Below are 20,994 nucleotides of genomic sequence, written 5' to 3'. Positions count from 1 at the left end.
CGCCTGAGGTGTTCACGGCGGTGTTTGAAAGACGTTAAGTTGTCAAATTTATAAATGACATTGCTTAAGGTATTCAAATTTGCCATTTAATTGCCATTTTATTCATTACAAAACTGAAATGTTGTGACATCCACAGTATTAAAATAATATTGACAATTTTCAATTTTGATCGGTATGGTCCACTGTGGAGCGATTGATCATTGTGTAGGGCAACAAGTAAAAGCGCGTTAAGTTCGCATGTGTCAAATCTTAAATACCCTCCACCATGGATCGCATTTGACACATTCTTTAAATGCCTTTTTCAAATGTTCAAAGAGATGCATAAAGTTATAGACCGTACTCGTCATGTCTATTAGAAGTGTTTAAAATTTTAGCTAAATCAGATAATAGTGGCGCCTTCTAGAGGGTCAAGAAGTCAAATCGAGCGATTGGTATATATCGGAGCTATGTCAGGTTGTGAACCGGAGCTATATCAGGTTGTGAACCGTTTTGGACCATACTTGACACAGTCGTTGGAAGTCATAGCAAAACTTTACGTTTAATCCTTCAGCCGAAGTTCGGTTTATATGGAACCTAGTTAGGAAAAGACAGATTTGAACCATTCTTGACACAATTATTTGAAGTCAAACAAGACAGACAAACAGCCCTGGGGTCTGTGGAGTCTAACTCTCGACTCCGACCCTGAAGTCAACTTTGGCTCAATAGTCTAACTCCGACTTGGACTACGGCCTCAAAAGCACGACTCCGGTTGACTCCGCAGCCTTGAGACACCTTGTGCAAAATTTCAGCCAAATCGGGAAAGAAATCAAGATCGTACATCAATTTATGTGTCATGGCTATGTGTATCAAAATATGAACCTATATGACCCATTTAGAATCCCAACCGACCTACATCTATAGGAAGTATTTGTGCAAAATTTTAAGCGCTTAGCTCTACTCCTTCGAAGATGAGCGTGCTTTCGAAAATCGAAATAGAATACCAGGATGAGCTAGAGTATATAAAGGGTGATTTTTTAAGAGCTATAGGAAAGTTTTTCAAAAAAAAAAAACACAAATAAAATTCGGAAAAATTAATGAAATCTTTATATGAATCAATAGTACGGTCCATATAATTTAATGTTTGAAGATTATATCATGCAAATGTTGATCGTGACTGAGCCTCAAATGGTCCATCCGCTTAGTCCAATGTTTGTATACTCTTTCCAACATTTCGGCAGGTATCTTACGAATAATGCTTCAATGTTGCCTTTCAATGCGTCAATTGAAGCAGGCTTGTCTGGATAAACATGAGCTTCAACATAGCCCCACAAAAAGTGGTCTGACCGGATTGACCGATTTGGGACTTTTCATCGAACTCGCCTCTCAATAGATTCATTGCTACGCGTGCTGTGTGGCATTTGGTACCGTCTTGTTGAAACCCCTTGTCATGCAAGCCAAGTGCTTGCATTTTGGGCAAAAAAAAATTGGATATCATCTCTATCGCCATTGGATATCATCTCCATCACCATTCATATTTATGTGACGATTAGCATCATCTTTGAAGAAGTACGGTCCAATGATGTAACCAGCCCATAAACCGCACCAAACTGCGACTTTTTTGTATGCATTTGTAGCTCTTGCAATGCTTCTGGTTGATCTCCACTCTAAAATCGACAATTCTGCTTATTTACGTACCCGTTGAGCCAAAAGAAGAAGTGCGCGATGAACTTTTTTAACGCATTTTCATGATAAAATTCAATAATTTGCAAACGTTGTTCGTTTTAAGAAGATTCATTGTTTAATTATAGAACAAACTGAAGATGTTTGACAGTGACGTGCGTGAAACGTGCGTGAGCTGTTTAAATCAGTGTTGCCAAAAAGATAACTGATAAAAAATCACCCTTTACTTTGTTGGGTCTCAGATAAATATTTTGATTTGTTACAAGTGGAATGACGAATGTTGTGTAACCCCATCCTATGGTGCAGGACGGGCCAAATCTTATATACCCTTAACCATAGAAGGTAGAAACAAAAAAGGGATAATGGGTGGTCAAGCAATAGATCCCATGGACTTTTTATATATTTGGATAAGAATTTCAAACTGTAGATGCTTAGGAAGTCAAATCGAGATATAGAATTATATGGGAACTATAAAGGGTTACGGATTGATTCCAACCATACTTGGGATAACTGAGGAAAAGCCATTGTGCAAAATTTCAGCCAAGTCGGATAAGAATTGAGCCCTCACTTACATCGGAGCCTGACAAGATAAAGGACCGATTCGGAACATATTTGGTAATTAGCTTGTAATTTTCCACTGATACCATTTATGAATGTGAATCATTGGGTGGTTGTACATGGATCAAATTGAATCATATTTAGGTTTGGCTGCCAAGTTTATCAATTTCCAGATTTGACTTTTTGAGCCACTATAGGTCGCAATTATTATCCGATTTATGTGCACGTAGTGTTTTGTTATGACGTTTAACTTACACGCCGAGGACGCTCCACATAGAAAGTCATTTAAACAATTTGTCAAATGCGATCCATACTATAGGGGGTATAGGACTCGACCTGGCTGAACTTACCACCACTTTACTTGTTTGGATCCCAAAGTAATCATTTACCGAAAAATCTAGATAATTTTGAACAGTTAAAGGGCTAAATCCATGAAACTCTCAGCGGCATTAAAACAAGTAGAAACCCCTTTAGTTAGGCTGTGCCGAACTTTTGATACCCACCACAGTGGATGTACTTATTATTCTATTTTATTTTAACTCTTCTATATCCATATGGAGACCACCGTGGCGCAGAGGTTGGCATGTCCGCCTTTGACGCTGAACGCGTCAAAAAAAAAATTTCAGCATTCCTAATGCTGGCAACATTTGTGAGATTTTATGCCATGTAAAAACTTCTCTCCAAAGAGGTGTCGCACTGCGGCACGCCGTTCGTCTATTAAAAAAGAGGCCCTTATCATTGAGCTTAAACTTGAATCGGACTGCAATCATCGATATGTGAGAAGTTTGCCCCTTTGGTTTTGGTTGTATTTACACCTTATAGCTGAAGATCGTTCTATATGGCAGCTATACCTAAATATAGTCCGACCATATTCGGAACAAATATTGAGAGTCTTAATACAACCTCTTGTTCCGAATTTCTGTGAAATCGGGCAATAAATGCGCCTGTTATAGGCCTAAGGCCCGAAATCGGTAGATCGGTCTATGTGACAACTATATCCATGTATGTTTGGTTTTGATATCGACGAGCTTAATAAATCTAAACTAAATTTTTAATGACTGTAGCTTTATTACAACTGACGGAAGGACACACGGACATTGTAAACCGTCTCGGAACTTTACGACGTTCTGAAATATATATATAATATGTATGATCGGAAATAGATATTTCGATATGTTGCCAATGGGATCCCTGAATGAATATACCCCCTACGGCGGTGGTTATAAAAACACCTAACGGCAGCAGCCAAATTTTATCTGAACCATGGGCCTTCTTCTTTTACACTAAAGAGTACTGCTGGACTAAGATCAAGTCTAATGAAAAAAGACTTCCAAAAGGCCTACGGTTATCTAGAATTGAACTTCGCCAACTAGAAGCTCATAAATTCCCTTCTCCAAGCAATGTTTAGTCTTAAGAAAACCAATAGTAGTCCATCTTTACATGGTTGGTAACACAATGTCTATTACCAACACATATTTTAACTAATTTAAATTGAATAATCTACATTTCTCCTTAGATAGATACTAAATAAAAAAATACATTAGGAGTAGGGAATACTTTTCAGAAATTTAGCAGACTCATTATTTCCGATATATTGCTCCTATCTCCAAAAAACTGTGACACGAAATTGGAAACAAATCTATCTGTTATTTGGTGTCATCACATCTCATGACACTTGAACCATTTCAAACAATTTGAAAATGTACAATCGAAATGGGTCATAATACCATAGATAATTAAGTTGTTCTCTGTATCTATTAACTGTAATTAAATGCTAAAGTACTAAAGTGATTATTTAAATATATATTCGGGCATGGAATATATATTTTAATTGCTTATAGCATTATTTCGATGTTTTAAGGAAGCTATCGGTTTTTTTTGCTACTTTATATATAATTGAAGCCAACAAAATATTATACCAAACAAGGCCATTAAGTAATATAATATTGCAATTAACGCCAATGGCAAATGGCAAAAATTAAAGTATCCTTCTTTAATATGAAATCAAGATTTATTACACGTAAACATCCATTTTCTTTGCGTTATTTTCATAAAATTAAATGTATAAAGCCATTCGGTATTATTGGTTCAATTTTGAGATGACATCTATCTATCTATATATATAAAAGAGTTGCGTGACTGACTGATCATCGCCCAGCCCAAACGGCTAAAGCTAGAATCATGAAATTTTGCATGCATGTTGGTCTTGGGTCATAGTCACGGAATAAGGCTGGATTTGGTATATATTTTCCCAACACCAACGGAAAGGGCTTGAATTATGTTCTTGGACTCAAATTAAAGAGCGTCTCGAAAAAATAAGATTCGGTAAAAAAAATTGGAAAATCGTACCGGAAGTGGAAGAAAAACTACGTTTATTACCGCAATTGGTACTATTTGGTACTTTCTTTGTAAGTTGAACTAGAGCTCCGAATTTTGGAACTTAGGTACACTATGGCAAACGTAATTGGGTGACTATAAAAGTTTTTCAACATTTTTACGTACCAAAAGGTACCAAATGAATGAACTTTGTATAGGGCGGATTGAAAAAGGTAGAATTTTGAAATTTTACTTAAAAGACATCTGATGCAAAAAAAAAAAAAAAAAATGACGATGAAAAGAAAAAAATAAAAAATAGTACTGGTAACGGGAGAAAACGTACGTTTAGTAACGGAATTGGTACCATTTGGTATATTCTTTACAGATGGAGCTGGAGGTCTGAAATGTGGCACATAAGTACAAATAAGATATATACAATGGGTGACTAAATGATCTATTTGAAATTCGTACTTGTTGGCACCAAAATTAGGACCTTTTGGTACTTTCTTTACATATGGAGTTAGAGGTCTGAAATTTAGTATGCAGGTACAACTACGAAAAATATGATGGTTGATTATAACCTTTTTTACAATTCGTACATTTTGGTATCAACTTCGGTACTATTTTATATTTTCTGTTCAGATGGAGCTTGAGGTCTGAAATTTAGCATTCGGGTACAACTGGGAAAAATATGATGGGCGACTAAATATTCTATTCACTAAACGTACATTATGATACCATTTAGTACTATCTTTACAGATGGAGCTAGAGGTCTGAATCGAAATTCGTACATTTTGGTACCAAGAAGAGCAAAATAGTACGAAGTAGCTTATTTTCGCCTACAGCAAACTATGACTGATAAAATCAACCAATTTGACAAACATTTACGCAGTCTGGACAAAAATACGACATGTTTAAGAAAACGTACTAATTGTGGTGTAATTGGTACCTGAAAGAATGTGTCGTACTTGGATGGTACTTGGATGGAAGTACACATTGACAGTAAATATTGGGTGGTAAGAAAATTTGTTTGTAATTCGTGCATATAGGTAGTAAAACATACAAAATGGTAATTGGGATACAACTACACCTTGGCTATAAATTTTGGGCGACCAGAAATTGTTTTCAAAATCATTTTTTTTAAGTACCAAATTACAAAATGGTACTTTCTTTACGAATTGAGCTAAAGAGCTTAAAATTGGGATTCATTTAGATCTTAACAATATATATTCGACGACTAAATGATTTTTCTGATGTATTGTTATTGTTGGTACTATTTGGTACTTTCTGCTGGCATCGATATTGGAAATCATAACTAAAGTCTTTGTTCCAAATTTTAGTTAAATCGGGTGAAAATTGAGGTTTATAGGGGCTCAAGAAGTTAAATCGGGGGATCGGTTTATATGGGGGCTATATTTAAATCTGAACCGATATGGCCCATTTGCTATCCCCAACGACCTACATCAATAGTAAGTATCTGCGCAAAATTTCAAGCGACTAGCTTTACGCGTTCGACCGACATGGCTAGATCGACTCAGAATGTCGAGACGATCCAGAATATATATTCACCGATCAATGGTGATGGGTATAAAAACACATTGGTCTAAGCTGGATTATCCAACAACAAAATTAAATAATTTTTGTGTCCAAACTAAAGAAGCGCAATAACGAATTGGTAAATATTTCAATATCCCACTGACCACCTTCCAAGCTATCTATGATCAGTAGCGGAGTAGAGCATTTCGAAAAGACCATTAGTCATGGCATCACCAAACGACGAACCACCATTTCAAATTCCATCTCCATCTACACCTCCTAGCCCAAGTGCAGTGTTCAGTGGGCAAAAGAAAAACTTGTTGCCGTTTGTATTTGCGATACAAATGGGCGATAAGCGCATTCGATGTTGTTAGAATTAATTTCAAGCTGAAATTAGTTTTTAAATTGTTATTATGGCATATACAACAGCAACAACAACAACAACAACTAGAAAACTGACAACAACAACAATATGTAGAAGTAGAAATATTTGTGCCTTTGTTAATGAATTGTGAGATGTGAGCAGTGCGATAGGACGCTGCGATTTGCTGCTGATTATTTTAGCCTCTGCGTAATGTTTTGTCAACAAATTGACAAATTTTGCAAAAATGCTCAATTGGACGCGAGATTATTTCTGCTACGAACTGGGCAATTATTTTATTTTGTTGCCATTACTGCTGTTGTTGTTGTCAGGGTTGCGCCACCAATAGCAGCCAGCAGCAAACAGGGAGCAGCGACATTTTGACCAAACAACCATTCGAATGAATAATTTTTGAATATTTAATGACAAGCGATTGTCATTGTAATTATTTTAGTATTTTATAAATATTTAATTTATTTATTTTTAGTGAGAGTGTGTACGTGCCTGTGTGTGTGTGTGGGTGGGTGTGTGAATGTTTCTTATTGTTGTTTAACTTTATGAACGGCAATTATTAACATTTGAAAGCCAAACAATAACAACAGCAATGTTCAAATTATGACAACACATTTAACATGGATCTGTGACAATGTCCCACTTTGACATTCGGTCCACCAACACTACCACCCGGGGATTTGAAGCAACGTCATGCAACGACTGCGGGTGGGCGTTTGTTTCGAAGAGTTGGATGCAAAGCTTGCCTGCACCACTCGCCTGGAGAATTGGTGTCAAATTAATTGCTTTGACACTTTTCCATTGAATCCTTATAAAAAGCTCATAAATATGACTAAAATATTCCACAGCGGGGTGTTGGCAAACGAAGTGCCAATTTTTGCACATTCTCTCTAAAGGCTTAAACGGCAAGCAAGGCCTAAATGCGCAGCAATGAAATTTCCAATAAAGCCACTTAACACAACGGACTCGGAGCAGGGACGTATTGGGTTGCGTATGGAATGCTGTCATGGAAGGCGAAAACCAAAGACGTCTCATTTGTGAGTCTGTCATAAGCCAAGTAGAACTCAATTCGAATCAAAATTCCGTTCTATAGAAGTCAAACCAAAAAATCGACTACTATAAGATGATACCATTTAATGATTATATTTCAATTAAATTTTTCTAGAGATAAAATTTCAATGACAACATTTTAATGGATTTTTTTCTAAAAACCAAATTTCAATGAAATCTTTCTAAAACCAAAATTTCAATAAAATCTTTCTAAAACACAAAATTTCAAAGAAATTTTTTAAAGGCAAAATTTTAATGAATTTCTTTTTTAGGATTATGTTTTTTTTTAAACATTTATTCAATTTTTTCGTAGTCGGAGTTTATTTAATTTTCTTGACTCCGACTCCGGGGAGAATTGCTCAACTCCGACTCCAAGATTCCAACTCCGACTCCGGGAAAGTTTACGGGCCGTGTCATCTTTAATTGACACTTTTCGCCTTTTTTCTTTGGGACCACATGAAAGATAAGTTGTACGCCAACAGCGCAGCGTTATGGTCCCATTTGCCCGCTGAAAGATTTCAGCTCAACATTTCAACCTTAAAGGTGCTTAAAACTGGCGGACGGAGGGACAGATAAACCATCATCGTCAAGCATACAAATTTTACAACGATTGGATTGGACATGCTAAAACGTTCGATTAATGTTGAAGGCCCCTGTGAGGCATCCAAGCACTTTATATGCAGCGCTGTATGCATTTTCTCAAGATATGCATGTAAATAAATGTGCTTAAGAATCACGCATACATCATAAATTTATTGTTTATCCTGCTGTGTTGAAGTTTTTAAATACGCGCTATAATTTCGCACAAAAAAAAAAGAAAACACTCACACTTACACAACAAGAAAGTGCATTAAAAGTGAACTTGATATGCAGTCCATTGAAAAAGTTCTTTATTTGAAGATGGTTATAAAAAATTCAACAGCGTATGAATTTCAATCTTCTTCGTTTTTTCAAAGTAATCTCTTCAAGTTTTCCGGGTGATGGACTACTAAACCAACGCCCCAATCCATCTTTTTATCGTTCTCCAGATGAACTCGTGGCACATTTTAACTTACTACATTTAACGGAAGTTAAAGGTAGCTACCCGTGGGGGTGTTCGCGCCCATATTTAAGATGAAGGAAGACTAAGATAAGCCTGGATTTTGCCAAGTTAAAACCAATCAGAACCGTTGCTTGGTTTCCAACATTCCCAGGACAACTAGTCAGAACGAGGTCCACGTAGCAGTAACTCGGCTGAAAAACAATAAGGCAGCAGGAGCCGATGGGTTGCCGGCTGAACTATATAAAGCCGGAGGCGATTCACTGATATGCATTAGTTCGTTTGCGCAATCTGGCTAGAAGAACGCATACCCGATGATTGGGACCTCAGGATAGTATGTCCCATACACAAGAAAGGCGCAAGACAGTGCCAACTGCAAAGGAATAATCCGTTTTTCAAAAATTATTTATTTGTTCATCAATAAATATCTTTTCCTCTTCGAAGTAACCCTCCTCATATCATTTTTCCATTTTTTCCAATCCTCGAAATGCTTTTGAAACGCGATTTTTGATTACACAAATATTCTGTTTCTTTGGTCTATTTTTTCGAATAGTAAAAAATCGAGGATCTCGCCAAAACATGCCTTACCTTTTTATCTGTCAAAAACAAATTGAAAATCCAAAATTACTGATATTACCAACAGAAGAGAAATGCGAAAATTTAATATACGTTACTCACGAAAGATCTAGTAGATATTTACACTGCGCAAATCCTGGAAAAATCCCGAGAAGAACAAATCAACAATTACCATCTTTTCGTTAAATACAAGGCCACCTTCGGCAGCCCTATAGCGTCAAAGGTATTTCAAACCATGTCAACCAAAGAGGGATTGGCAGTAAATGGAGATAAGACAAAGTGGATGATATCAACTCCTACAAAACCCTGTAAACCCGAGCAGTAAAGAAATTTGAGAAAGTTGGGAACTACAACTTAGTGATAGCCAGCAACTTTATCTAGCTCAGCACCCTGTTACCAAAACAATTGACATCAGTTATGGAATAAATCGAAGGATAATATTAGCTAACAGATGCTACTTTGGATTAAGCAAGCAGATGAGGAGCAAAGCCACATCTCGACAGACGAAAATTACACTGTACAAGACACCGATACTACCCGTGCTGTTTTATTGCTCCGTAGCATGGGTACTTGCGAAAACAGATGAGGCGGTATTTGGAGTGTTTGAGAGAAAAATCCTGCGTAAAATATATGGACCATTCTGGGTTAATAGAGAATGTAGGCGTCGTATGAATCACGCTTTGTATGACGACGATAGCATAACGCGTAAGCTGGATCATGTTGTCAGAATGGATGAAGTAGCGGCAGCAAAGAAGTTCTTTGAAGGCGACCATAAAAGAAAACGCAAAAGGGGAAGATCAAAACTCCGATGGAGTGACGAAACAGAGTGTCTGAGATTGGAGAAAAAGCGCAGAAGATCGGGGCGCTTGGATATGTATTCAACGTTCGACTAGATGAATAAATTTTCTGTAATAGCCAATTAAGGTAAAGTAAGAACTTAGTTTTAAGTTTTCAATACGCGTCATGCGGACTACGGTCCAAATCGGTCGAATCGAACTTCCGATTATGGCTTCACAAATGCCATCCCGAAGGTGGCATACATTTTTTTTCTATCAGTCGATTGCCAGGCTTAGTTCCAATTAGAGAAAAATTGTAAAATATGTTTTCTAGAATCTCAGAAAATGAGACTTGGAAGTATCGAAACGTTCCATTTACTTGGCAACCACTAGTTTTGGTTTTTGAACTTTAAATTATGAATTATGTCACATGTTGATGTATAAATGCATGTTTTAATCACTTCTTTGGCCGCCGTTTTTCATTAAATCCGTTACAATCAATTTTAAAAGATTTCAAGCTTTATGCTAATTATGCGCAAATTTGCATGTAAATTGATCCGATACCTTTTTTCCGAGCGAGTTAATAGAGGCCCATGATTTTCCTTTTAGATTAATACCCAAAATTAACCGAAGGACGGTGTAGTAAGTGTGGTCAAAAGAAGACTAACCATTTGGGAACAGCTATGCAAGTCCTTAATTAGCGTGACAGAGTTCAAATTCTTGCGAGAAACTTGCGCCTTTGCAGCGCACATGATTTATCATACTTCCCTAGTAGTAGTACCTGAATATACGTGAAGGCAAAAAGATGATGCACTTCAATACTTGCAGAACTCATTTTCAGCACTATCAATCAATGCTACACTTTGGTTGCCAAATGTGTTGCTGAGTTTCGTAGTATCCTCAACACGATGATGGACATATTCGTATGGTACGTCCTCGTTTCAAAACTTAATTGGAGATTATGATTCCAAGGCATCATTACTGCGAGTACAGAGTGTTTATACGATGTGCAATAACATTTCGGGCATGGGGAGCAGCAGCAGCAAAAGCGTTGGCGCAAGCGCTCAACACATTGTCTGCAAAGTGTTTGTTTGAGGCATGCAACATAAAACTTTAAATTAAATGTGCGGTAATTTGCTTAAAATGTAAAATATCAAAGGATGCCGTCACTGACTACGTGCATACGTAGGTATGCGTGCATACAAAAGCCAACGAAATTTGTTTACGTGAGTGTGTGGCCCTATGCATATGTGTTCATGTGAGTAGAACGATGTGCAATCATCATCAGGGTGGGAATGGGGTTTATTTTAAAGAGCAAGTGCAAAATTTGGAATATCGGAGCATAATAATGTCGATATAGCCATTCACACATCGGGGGTTACAAACATAATTGTGGGAAAACTCTATCTTAATGACAATTACGCTGTAATACCTTTAACAGTTGGTAAAATTTCTAAAGGGATTAAATTAGACTAAGAAACAATTAATGCCGTGTTTACAAAACTTAATGAAGCCTCAAAATAGGGTAATTTGACAGTTCTGTAAAGAAAATCTTTCTTGTATCAAATCTTCAGAATGTTTTATGAATACCAATGTTGAAGTTTTGTGCAAATTGGCGATTAATACATATGGTAGGTATGTATGTATTTTTTCTAGACATATACAGTGGGATGGGTAAGTTTTGGCGATTGGCACAATCTTAATCTACGACAATTTTAAGAAATGTTGCTCAAAAAACCTTTAGTCATACATCAAAAAAGAGCTTTTAACGACAAATTCGGAATTTTTCTTTTATATTGGCCCAATAACAAAAGTTTCTTGGGCAAAATTTTCAAGTATTTGTCGTAGATTACGATGTTGACAACCTCTTAATGAGTATTTTTTTGCGCTTGACAAATTGGTTTTCCTCATCAGCTGAAGGCAGAAACACCCAGAAAGCCCCTAGAGATTTTCGGAGGATGAGGAACTACGTACTATATCAAAGATATATTCTACAAGTGTCTGGGATTAAGAAATGACTCCTGACGGGACTAGAGACCAGATTGCGACCATTCGCTTTTAAAACGCATTGATATTTTTGTTGCTTTTGACTTGCCTTCAATCAAAAATATCAAGTAATGCTGTCGCTTTCAAACGGATTCAATTTTTGATGATTGCTTTTTTATAAAATTTTTTAAATTGTCGTTACACAACAAGCAACAAAATAAAGGCTGACACACTAAAAATAAGAGATGATTCGCACCATTCGCTCGGAATCCGTTGACATTTTGGTGGGGTGCGAAACAAAGAGTTTAAAAGTTTAGAAAAAATTAAAACTCCCTTACCTCAAAAGATCGGGACAATATGGAACTCAATTAAACTTATATAAAAATTGTGTCTAAGGGGCAGGCCCAAGACCAAAAGTGCCCCAAACCTAAAACCGCCCCAAAAAGGCTTTTTGCACGATCATTCCAATATGGAACTCAAATGACAGGTATATGGGAGTAGACTTCGAATATGGCATTAAAAATGAGGTCCGAGAAATGGAGGCAGCTCCAACCCCCTAAACCAGTCCCCAAATCGTTATATTAGCTGATGATGACCATATGGGGTTCAAATAAAAGGTATTTAAAAGAAGACTTCTAATATGAAACTAAAAGTTATGTCCAAGTATCGGAGTGGCGCTCTTACCCCTAAAAACCGTCCCAAATTGGGTAATTGACCAACCATGGCATTCACGTCGGGATCAAGTGATGTATATTTTAAGTAGAATGCGAACCTAACATACAAAAACCTACACTATCTGAATGTTGACAAATTGTTTAAGTTGGTCTGGAAGGAGCAATAGGCCATACAATTTGTTGATATCGCATGGGGACAAACCCTACCCTAAAAGCCGGCCCACCCCAAAATACACCCCCGCTTCTGGGGCCAAAACAGGACATACTTACCGAACATAGCAATATGGGGTTGGGATGGGCTCCCAAACTCTTGCAATTGGATACCAAATCTGATTATATAGCCTATTGCTTCTTCCAGACCGTATTTGCAATCTACTCTTGAATACCTTTCACTTGAGACACATATTGTCATTATCGTAGAATATGCCTTTTTGAGGGGGTTTTGTGGATGGGGCGACTACATAGGTACTTGGACTCATTAAAATTCCATATTGTCTCGATCGGCCCATGTTGCTTTTGTGGTAACAGGGAAGTTCCGACCTTTTTCCGATATCAAAAAAAAAAAGTATAACCTCTTACTCATTTCACATCAACCTGCACAATCTGTGAAAATTTCAAGAACATCGGTTAAGTAGTTTTTATACCCACCACCATAGGATGGGGGTATACTAATCTAGTCATTCCGTTTGTAACACCTCAAAATATTGATCTGCTGCCCTATAATCGTCTCGACATTGTGAATCGATTTAGTCATGTCCGTCCGCCTGTCGAAATCACGTTAGCGGTCGAACGCGTTAAGCTAGCCGCTTGAAATTTTGCACACATACTTAACATTGATGTAGGTCGTTGGGGATTGCAAATGGGATATATCGGTTCCGATTTGGATATAGCTCCCATATAAGCTGATCTCCCGATTTGATTTCTTGAGCCCCTGGAAGCCACAATTTTTGTCCGAATTGGCTTAAAATTTGCACATAGTGTTCACTTATAACTTCCAACAATTGTACCAAGTATGATCCAACTCGATCTATAACCTGATAAAGCTCCCATATAAACCGATCTCCCTATTTGACTTCTTAAGCTACTGGAAGCTACAAATTTTGTCCGATTTGGCTAAAATTTTGCCGATAGTGTTCTGCAATGACTTCCAACAACTGTGTCAAGTACGGTCCATCAGTCTATAACCTGATATAGTTCCCATATAAACCGGTCTCTCGATTATCCTTTTTCGGTTTTTAGAAGCTTTAATTTTTGTTATTTTGACAGAAGTTTGGTATGTAGAATAAAATTATGCCATTTAAATAAATTTAGTTTGCATAAATTTTTAGCAGAACCATGGTGGTGGGTTCTCAAGATTCGGTCTGGCCGATCTTAGCACGCTTTTACTTGTTGAGTCTATACTGAACAAACAAATTTACGAACCCTCTCCCGATTCCCTCTTATTAAAATTTCACGTTGGCCTATATGTTCGTTTGGAGTTCTTATGTATGAAGGGCGGCGCCCCAGACACTTGGGTCCAAATTTCTTTTGGCATTCTCTTCCCCAGTTTTTTCCCCATTCTATGGTGGTGGGTACAACAGAAATTAACGATGTATTTAAAAATACTCCCTTTGAAAGCAATAGGGCTTTATTGAATCAAATAAAATAAAAATTGAATAAAATGACAACACAGCATTCGCTGCATATTCGTTGCCTTTGAGAGTGTTAACTAAGATAAACTAAAGACAGCAATGCAATGCGCGGGTTTCGTCATATTCTCTTTCTATGAATAGAGTTGAACGCTGTTGTTTTGAAATGATGTGGGGTGACGACATGCATTATTTTTACAAATGGATTCAAATGGCAAAGAAAATGGCATTCAAACCATTCTCTGGTCGGGACCATAACATTAAAATTATGTTAATTCTATCCGTTCTCAAACCTAAATCTTTTACTAGGTTTTTCGATCTCAGCCCCCTGTGATTGTTATGATTGTTATATAAGCCCGTTTCGCATGGTTTTGAATATAGTAAGGGCCCTTCATACACTTGGTCCCCAATTTTGAACACCAGATTCGTATTCTTCTCGCAAATGCCATTCATTTAAGTCCCATATTGTACTGATTAGTCTATATGTCCGATCTGGGGGTTTTTGTGGATGGGTGCGCTCCCTAGGTACTTGACCCCATATTTAATTATGTGATTTGTGGCTTTGACTTATAATTATGGTAAAAACAAAAATTTGCATCAGTTGATCTACCTATTTGGGGACGCTAAGTATTCTTTTTAGACCATTTTAAAGGGACTATAACAAAAGTTTGCCCTGAGAATCAAACCTTACTGGGGTTTTGCTATATTTACTTAGTACTTTTATCCCCATTTGAAATTACCCAACCCCCAAATGAACATCGGTTAATAAATATCCAGAACATTGCAATATTAGTCTTAATCGAGCAAATACAAAAATACATATGGGAGCTATATCTAACCCTAAACTGATACCTTCAATTTTCAATAGACTTTATGTCTGACTTGTTGCAATTTCAATTATCTGGCCGATAAAAGTCACCTATGCTAAATTAAAAAAAAAAAAACAAGTAAGAGCGTGCTAAGTTCGGCCGGGCCGAATCTTATATACCCTCCACCATGGATCGCATTTGTCGAGTTCTTTGCGCTGTATCTCGTTTTAGCCAAACAAAGAATAATGAATAGGAACTGTTATACTATTGGAGCTAAATCAAGTTATAGACCGATTCGTGTAATATAGACCGAAATTGTGTAATATTTCAGTCCATTCGGATATGAATTGCGCCAAGAAGAAACATCGGGAGATCAGATTATATTGGAGCTGTATTAAGCTTTTGATCCATTCAGACCATATTGGACACATATGTTTTAGGAAATGGGAGAAGCCGTTGTACAAAATTTATGCCAAATCGGATGAGAATTGCGCTCTTTAGAGGATCAATAAATTCAGATCCCAGGTCGGTTTATATGACAGCTATATCAGGTTATGTACCTATTTGCGCCATCCTTAGCACAGTTGTTGGAAGTGATGCTAATATACCACGTTCAAAATTACAGTCAAATCGGATAATAATATCGCCCTCTAAAAGCTCAAGAAGTCAAGACACATGATCGGTTTATATGGCAGCCATATCAGGTTATGCGCCGATTTGAACCATACTTTAAACAAATATTGGAAGTGATATCAAAGCACTACGTGCAAAATCGGACAAGAATTGCGCCCTCTAGAGGCTCAAGAAGTAAAGACGCAAGATCGGTTTATATGGCAGCTATATCAAAACATGGGCCGATTCGGCCCTTTTACAATCCCAACAGACCTTCACTAATAAAAGGTATTTGTACAAATTTTCAAGCGCCTAGCTTCACTCCTCCAAAAGTTAGCGTGCTTTCGACAGACAGACGGACGGACGGACATGGTTAGATCGACTTAAAATGTCAAGTCAAAAATATATATTATATATTTATAACGCCTCAGTCTTTCCCTCCTAGTACTACTAAGTGGTGTCGTTTGCGGCAAGCCATTCGGACTCGTCAATAAAATGGAGGTCCCTTATCATTGAGCTTAACTTTGTAACGGACAGCACTCATGGATATGACATCATTTTGCCCGCAGTTTCTTAATGGCATTTTTATCAATACCAAGGTTATAGTAATGATTTTTTTCTGTTATTACAACTAAGTGCTTATTCTTGAACTGCATCGAATGTCGTTTGTAATGACATTTGTACTACCGGTAACACAGATGGTATTCCTGTTGATAACTGATTATATTTTAGCTGCGAGTAAATCTAAGGATAATGAGCTATCCATTATTTGATATGCCAAAAATAATGACTTAAATTTACCAAGTATTTGCTGGGTATTTTGTTTTGGGACAATTTCTTCCTGATATTAAGCCAATCCAAGTGTGTAAAATAAAAGAAATAAATAAAATCACTGCGACATTAGAATTCCATTGACAAACCCGTTTCCAATTAGACACATCTTTAGGTGGAGGATCTGCCGCATTAAGTTGCCCGCTTAATTCCTTTCCCAGCTCTTCCATCACAACTTTGTCGCCTTCTAAAAACCCTTTTGCAATATATATTGATGATTTCGAAAAAAATTCTTTATTATTTTACTCCTGAAAAAAATAATAAAGAAATTTGTGTTTTTGCCAAGAATTTTAAAATTAAATACTTGCATGTTTCTTGACCGCAATGAAATCATTTTTGTTTTGTTTCATCATTTAGCACAGCTGGTTACAAACTTTAAAATGTGGGCACCCTTTATTTTCTGCCAAAATCATATACACACCACATTTATGTGTTCAAGAATTCATCCAAATAGGATCAGATTTAGATATAGCTTCCATCTGAAATGCGGTTTTTAGCTGCAGTAGGCAAAATTTGGTCTGATCATTTGATATGTGTCGATTTGAAAATTTTTGCCCATGAACATTCCACTAAGGAACTGGAGCACACTTCTCACATATCAATGAGTGCAGTCCGATTCAAGTTTAAGCTCAATGATAAGGGCCTCCTTTTTATAGCCGTGTCCGAAGGCCGTGCCGCAGTGCGACACCTCTTTGGAGAGAAGTTTTACATGGCATTGTACCTCACAAGTGTTGCCAGCATTAGGAGGGGAAAACCGCCGCCGAAAATTTTTCCTTATGGTCTCGCCAGGATTCGAACCCAGGCGTTCAGCGTCATAGGCGGACATGCTAACCTCTGCGCAACGGTGGCCCCGTCATCTCTCAATACGTGCGCAAAATTTAATCAAAATCGGTTCGGATTTAGATATAGCTCCCATGTATATCCTTCTTCCAATATGCCATTAAGCCAAATAAAACTAGACACTCACACAACAACAACTCTAGTTCTTCTTCAAATAAATGCGAAAGGTGTTGAAATTTTCACAAACAAACATCACTGTTTAAACCACAAACACAACAATTACAACAAAAAATATTAAATATGCTTAGCACATTATTAAAGTACTCACCTCTACATTAGCATCCTTATAAAAACGTTTTTGAGATTCAAATTCCTTAAAAGAATACATAACGAAGGAAATACTTGAATTTCAACTCTGTTTGAAATTAGGGCTGCCAAATTTTATTATTATTTGTGATTTTTGTTCTCCAAGGTGTTCTGAAGCAACTTCAACCGAAAATTTAAAAAAAAATATTTTTAAAATTTTATTTTATAAAACTTTACTAAGAGAAAAGTTCTTTTGAAGCGAAAGAAAAGCGAAATAGAAATCAATACGACAGGGTATATGCAGTCGGATTGAAACCTCATTTTTTTGCGGTATCGTTTTGCAGAAAAACACAAAACAATCGAATTGTAGAAAAGGGCCCATTAGCCTATTCTATGTAGGGATTTCCGGAAGTTACCAAAGCCTGTTATCATTTGTGTAACGTAGTTATTGACGTCACCGTGTCTTCAGTCTCTTCACATCCGTACATTGGGGATAAATCGTCATGTTCAACTGCACCGGCACTCATTGAGCCGCCTATGTTGCGATGTGTAGATTGTCTACTCACGGGTGCCCCGTGTATGGTTTATGGTCTGTTTAAATTTTCCCCTCTCCTAACTGGGGGTTGCACCTCGACTGATTTAGAAGAAGGAGCAATTCTGCGAAATAATGACGATTGGGTTGAGTGTATACCGCTCAGGCAGAATTATAAGCAGAATTTTAAATATTAAGGCAGCAGAAGCCGATGCATTGCCGCAGAACTATTTAAGACTGGTGACGACTCGTTTATAAGACGCATACTCACAAGAGGTCACATCCAGGAATGGACTCACTATCAACATATTCCATCTATTTATTCTGCAATAAGGTATCATTTGACAGTCGAATACATTCAAAGGCACCATTTGGTATGACTTGGGTATCCCTGAAAAACTTAATAAGACTGTAAAATAGCCTTTAACTACTAATAACGAATCGATTCATGAATACCAATATAGAGTTGTCTTGGAATTCTGGTTTGAATTAGATGAGTTTTTATTTTCTAAAGCATACAATGGATAATGGAAAAAGTTGAATAATTCGTTTCCGTCAGGTGCCGTCATTTTTTGGAGAAAATTTACTTGCGAACAAAAAAAAAAATTATAAAGTCACTAAAATCAGACAAGGTAACTGGAGTTTAATCGATGAAAGGTTAAACGACACGCAATTAATTAATATAGGACAGAACCTTTTCAAGCCGTTCCAAATGAGGTTTCCGACAAGAAATTTCCAAACTCACCGCCTTAGTTTACATGTCGTTTCGTCTTTAACAACTCGAAATATTGATATGCAAGTCGATCGACACTTCGTTTTGACATACTTAGTCGCCATTATTAGGTCTGTCCATCCGTCTGTCCCTATCAATATAGTGGTCGTACTAAGAAAAATATTCACTAGAATAGCGTTTGAGATTTCAAATGGTCCAAATCGGTACAGATTTAGCAAAACACAAAAACCCGATCCTACGATTTGACTTCAGTGTTCTTTGCCGATGATAGCTGCATCATATGTTGCTCGAGGAGAGCAGTTGCTAAAACAAAGCACGCTTAAGGAAAAGTCAAGACGACAGAATGAAAAGTCGAGGTAGAACCACAAAAAACACTACATTTCGATAGGTATAATTTTGAAATAGTCATCGACCTTATCTAATTCGATGCCGCCATCAACAAATTTATTAATACAAAAAACAAGCAAATAACTTTTTCCGGTCTTGAACTCATAGACGTTGCCTTTGACCAACTGAATAAACAAGTAGGTACTTTTATCTCTATAAAAAGGCGAGTTTCTTAATTTCCACCAAATATTAGTCCAAATAGCGATATTATATAGTATTATTGATATTTTTCTTAATTGATAATTTTTTTTAAAACCCTAAAATAAAATTAACTAACACGATTACAAATTTCTTTAGCTGGAACACATCAAAAAATAAGAAAAATTCATAGCCTACTTAAAAACAGAATCTACAATTGCATGTATTGGTGATGTTAAGAAATGTTTTGGCAGTAAATTTTCGCTGAGTTGTACAGGAGTCACCACAGTCCATTATTAGATGAAAATATAAACGTGTATTAAACCAATATCCGACGGCTTATAACGAATTTATTTTACAATTTGTTATCGTTAAGTTGTTGTGGGTTGGGTCTGGTTGAGTTGTGTTGAGCAATCAGAAAGGCCAACGAAAAGCTTTTTAGCAACGTCATATAGCATCGCTAAGTTGGCCAACCTCGGATCTTCCGCATCTCTTGTAGACAAAGTCACTCACTCATAAACCAGTTCGTGGCTGTCTTCCACTGAATCGAGTTAACCAATTCAAGTGCTTTGAAATGAGAAGGTAACGCCCCCATAGCCGCATAGGTGCACCACTAAGTCAAAGATGGCTGTGAATAAATTTTTCAACGTTCGAAGGAGAGATCCACTTGCACGCACAAACACACGTATAAATAGCAAGACAATCTATGTATACCACACTGAAACAAGGATAAAGCAGTTCTGCTGTTCGCATTAAATTTTCACACATTTCTTCTTAATTTTAACACTTGCAAGTAGAACTAATCCCAAACATCGCCTCATATGTGTGATGCTTTCGTTCCGTTTGAATATCATGAATGTGGGCAGGATGTGAACGTACGCATAAACCCACACACACACATTCAAACACATGTTCATGTTGCTTATCCTCATTCATGCTTTTTATCTGGTAATTAATTTTACTAAAATTTCTTAAATTTTCTTTAGAGTTGGAGTATACTCCCATTTATTAACAAATCTGGTGATCAAATTACAGGAGACTCATTGTGATGCATCTTTTCCGAATGTGCTGGAACAATGGTGGCAAGGAAACATTACATTGAGCATAGAATAAAGAACTGTTAATTGAATCTATGTATAAAGTTTGGAATATGTGGAGTAAACATTCCAATATTTGATTACGAAGCAGGCCACCGTAGCGCATAGGTTAGCACGTCCGCCTATGACGCTGAACGCCTGGGTTCGAATCCTGGCGAGAACATCAGAAAAAAATTTCTAATGCATTTGTGAGGAACAGTGTCATTTGAAACAAGTAAAAGCGTGCTAAGTTCGACCAGGTCGAAGTTCATATACCCTCCACCATGGTTCGCGTTTGTCGAGCTCTTGCCACGGCATCTCTTTTTAGGCAAACAAAGGATAAAAGAAAATAATTGCTATGTTATTTGAACAATATCAAGTTATGGCTCATTTCGGACCATAATTGAATTGAAAATTGGAGACCATAGTAGAAGTCATTGCGTACAATTTCAGCCAAATCTAGTAAGATTTGGGCAATTTAGGGGCTGAAGAACTAAAATAGGGAGATCGGTTTATAAGGGAGGCTGTATTAGGCTATAAACCGATTCATACCACATTCGACACGTATGTTAAAGGTCATGGGAGAAGCCGTTGTACAAAATTTAAGCCAAATCGGATA

The sequence above is a fragment of the Stomoxys calcitrans genome, chromosome 3, assembly GCF_963082655.1.
Source record: "Stomoxys calcitrans chromosome 3, idStoCalc2.1, whole genome shotgun sequence".
Taxonomy (NCBI): domain Eukaryota; kingdom Metazoa; phylum Arthropoda; class Insecta; order Diptera; family Muscidae; genus Stomoxys; species Stomoxys calcitrans.
This window is presented reverse-complemented; position numbering follows the sequence as displayed.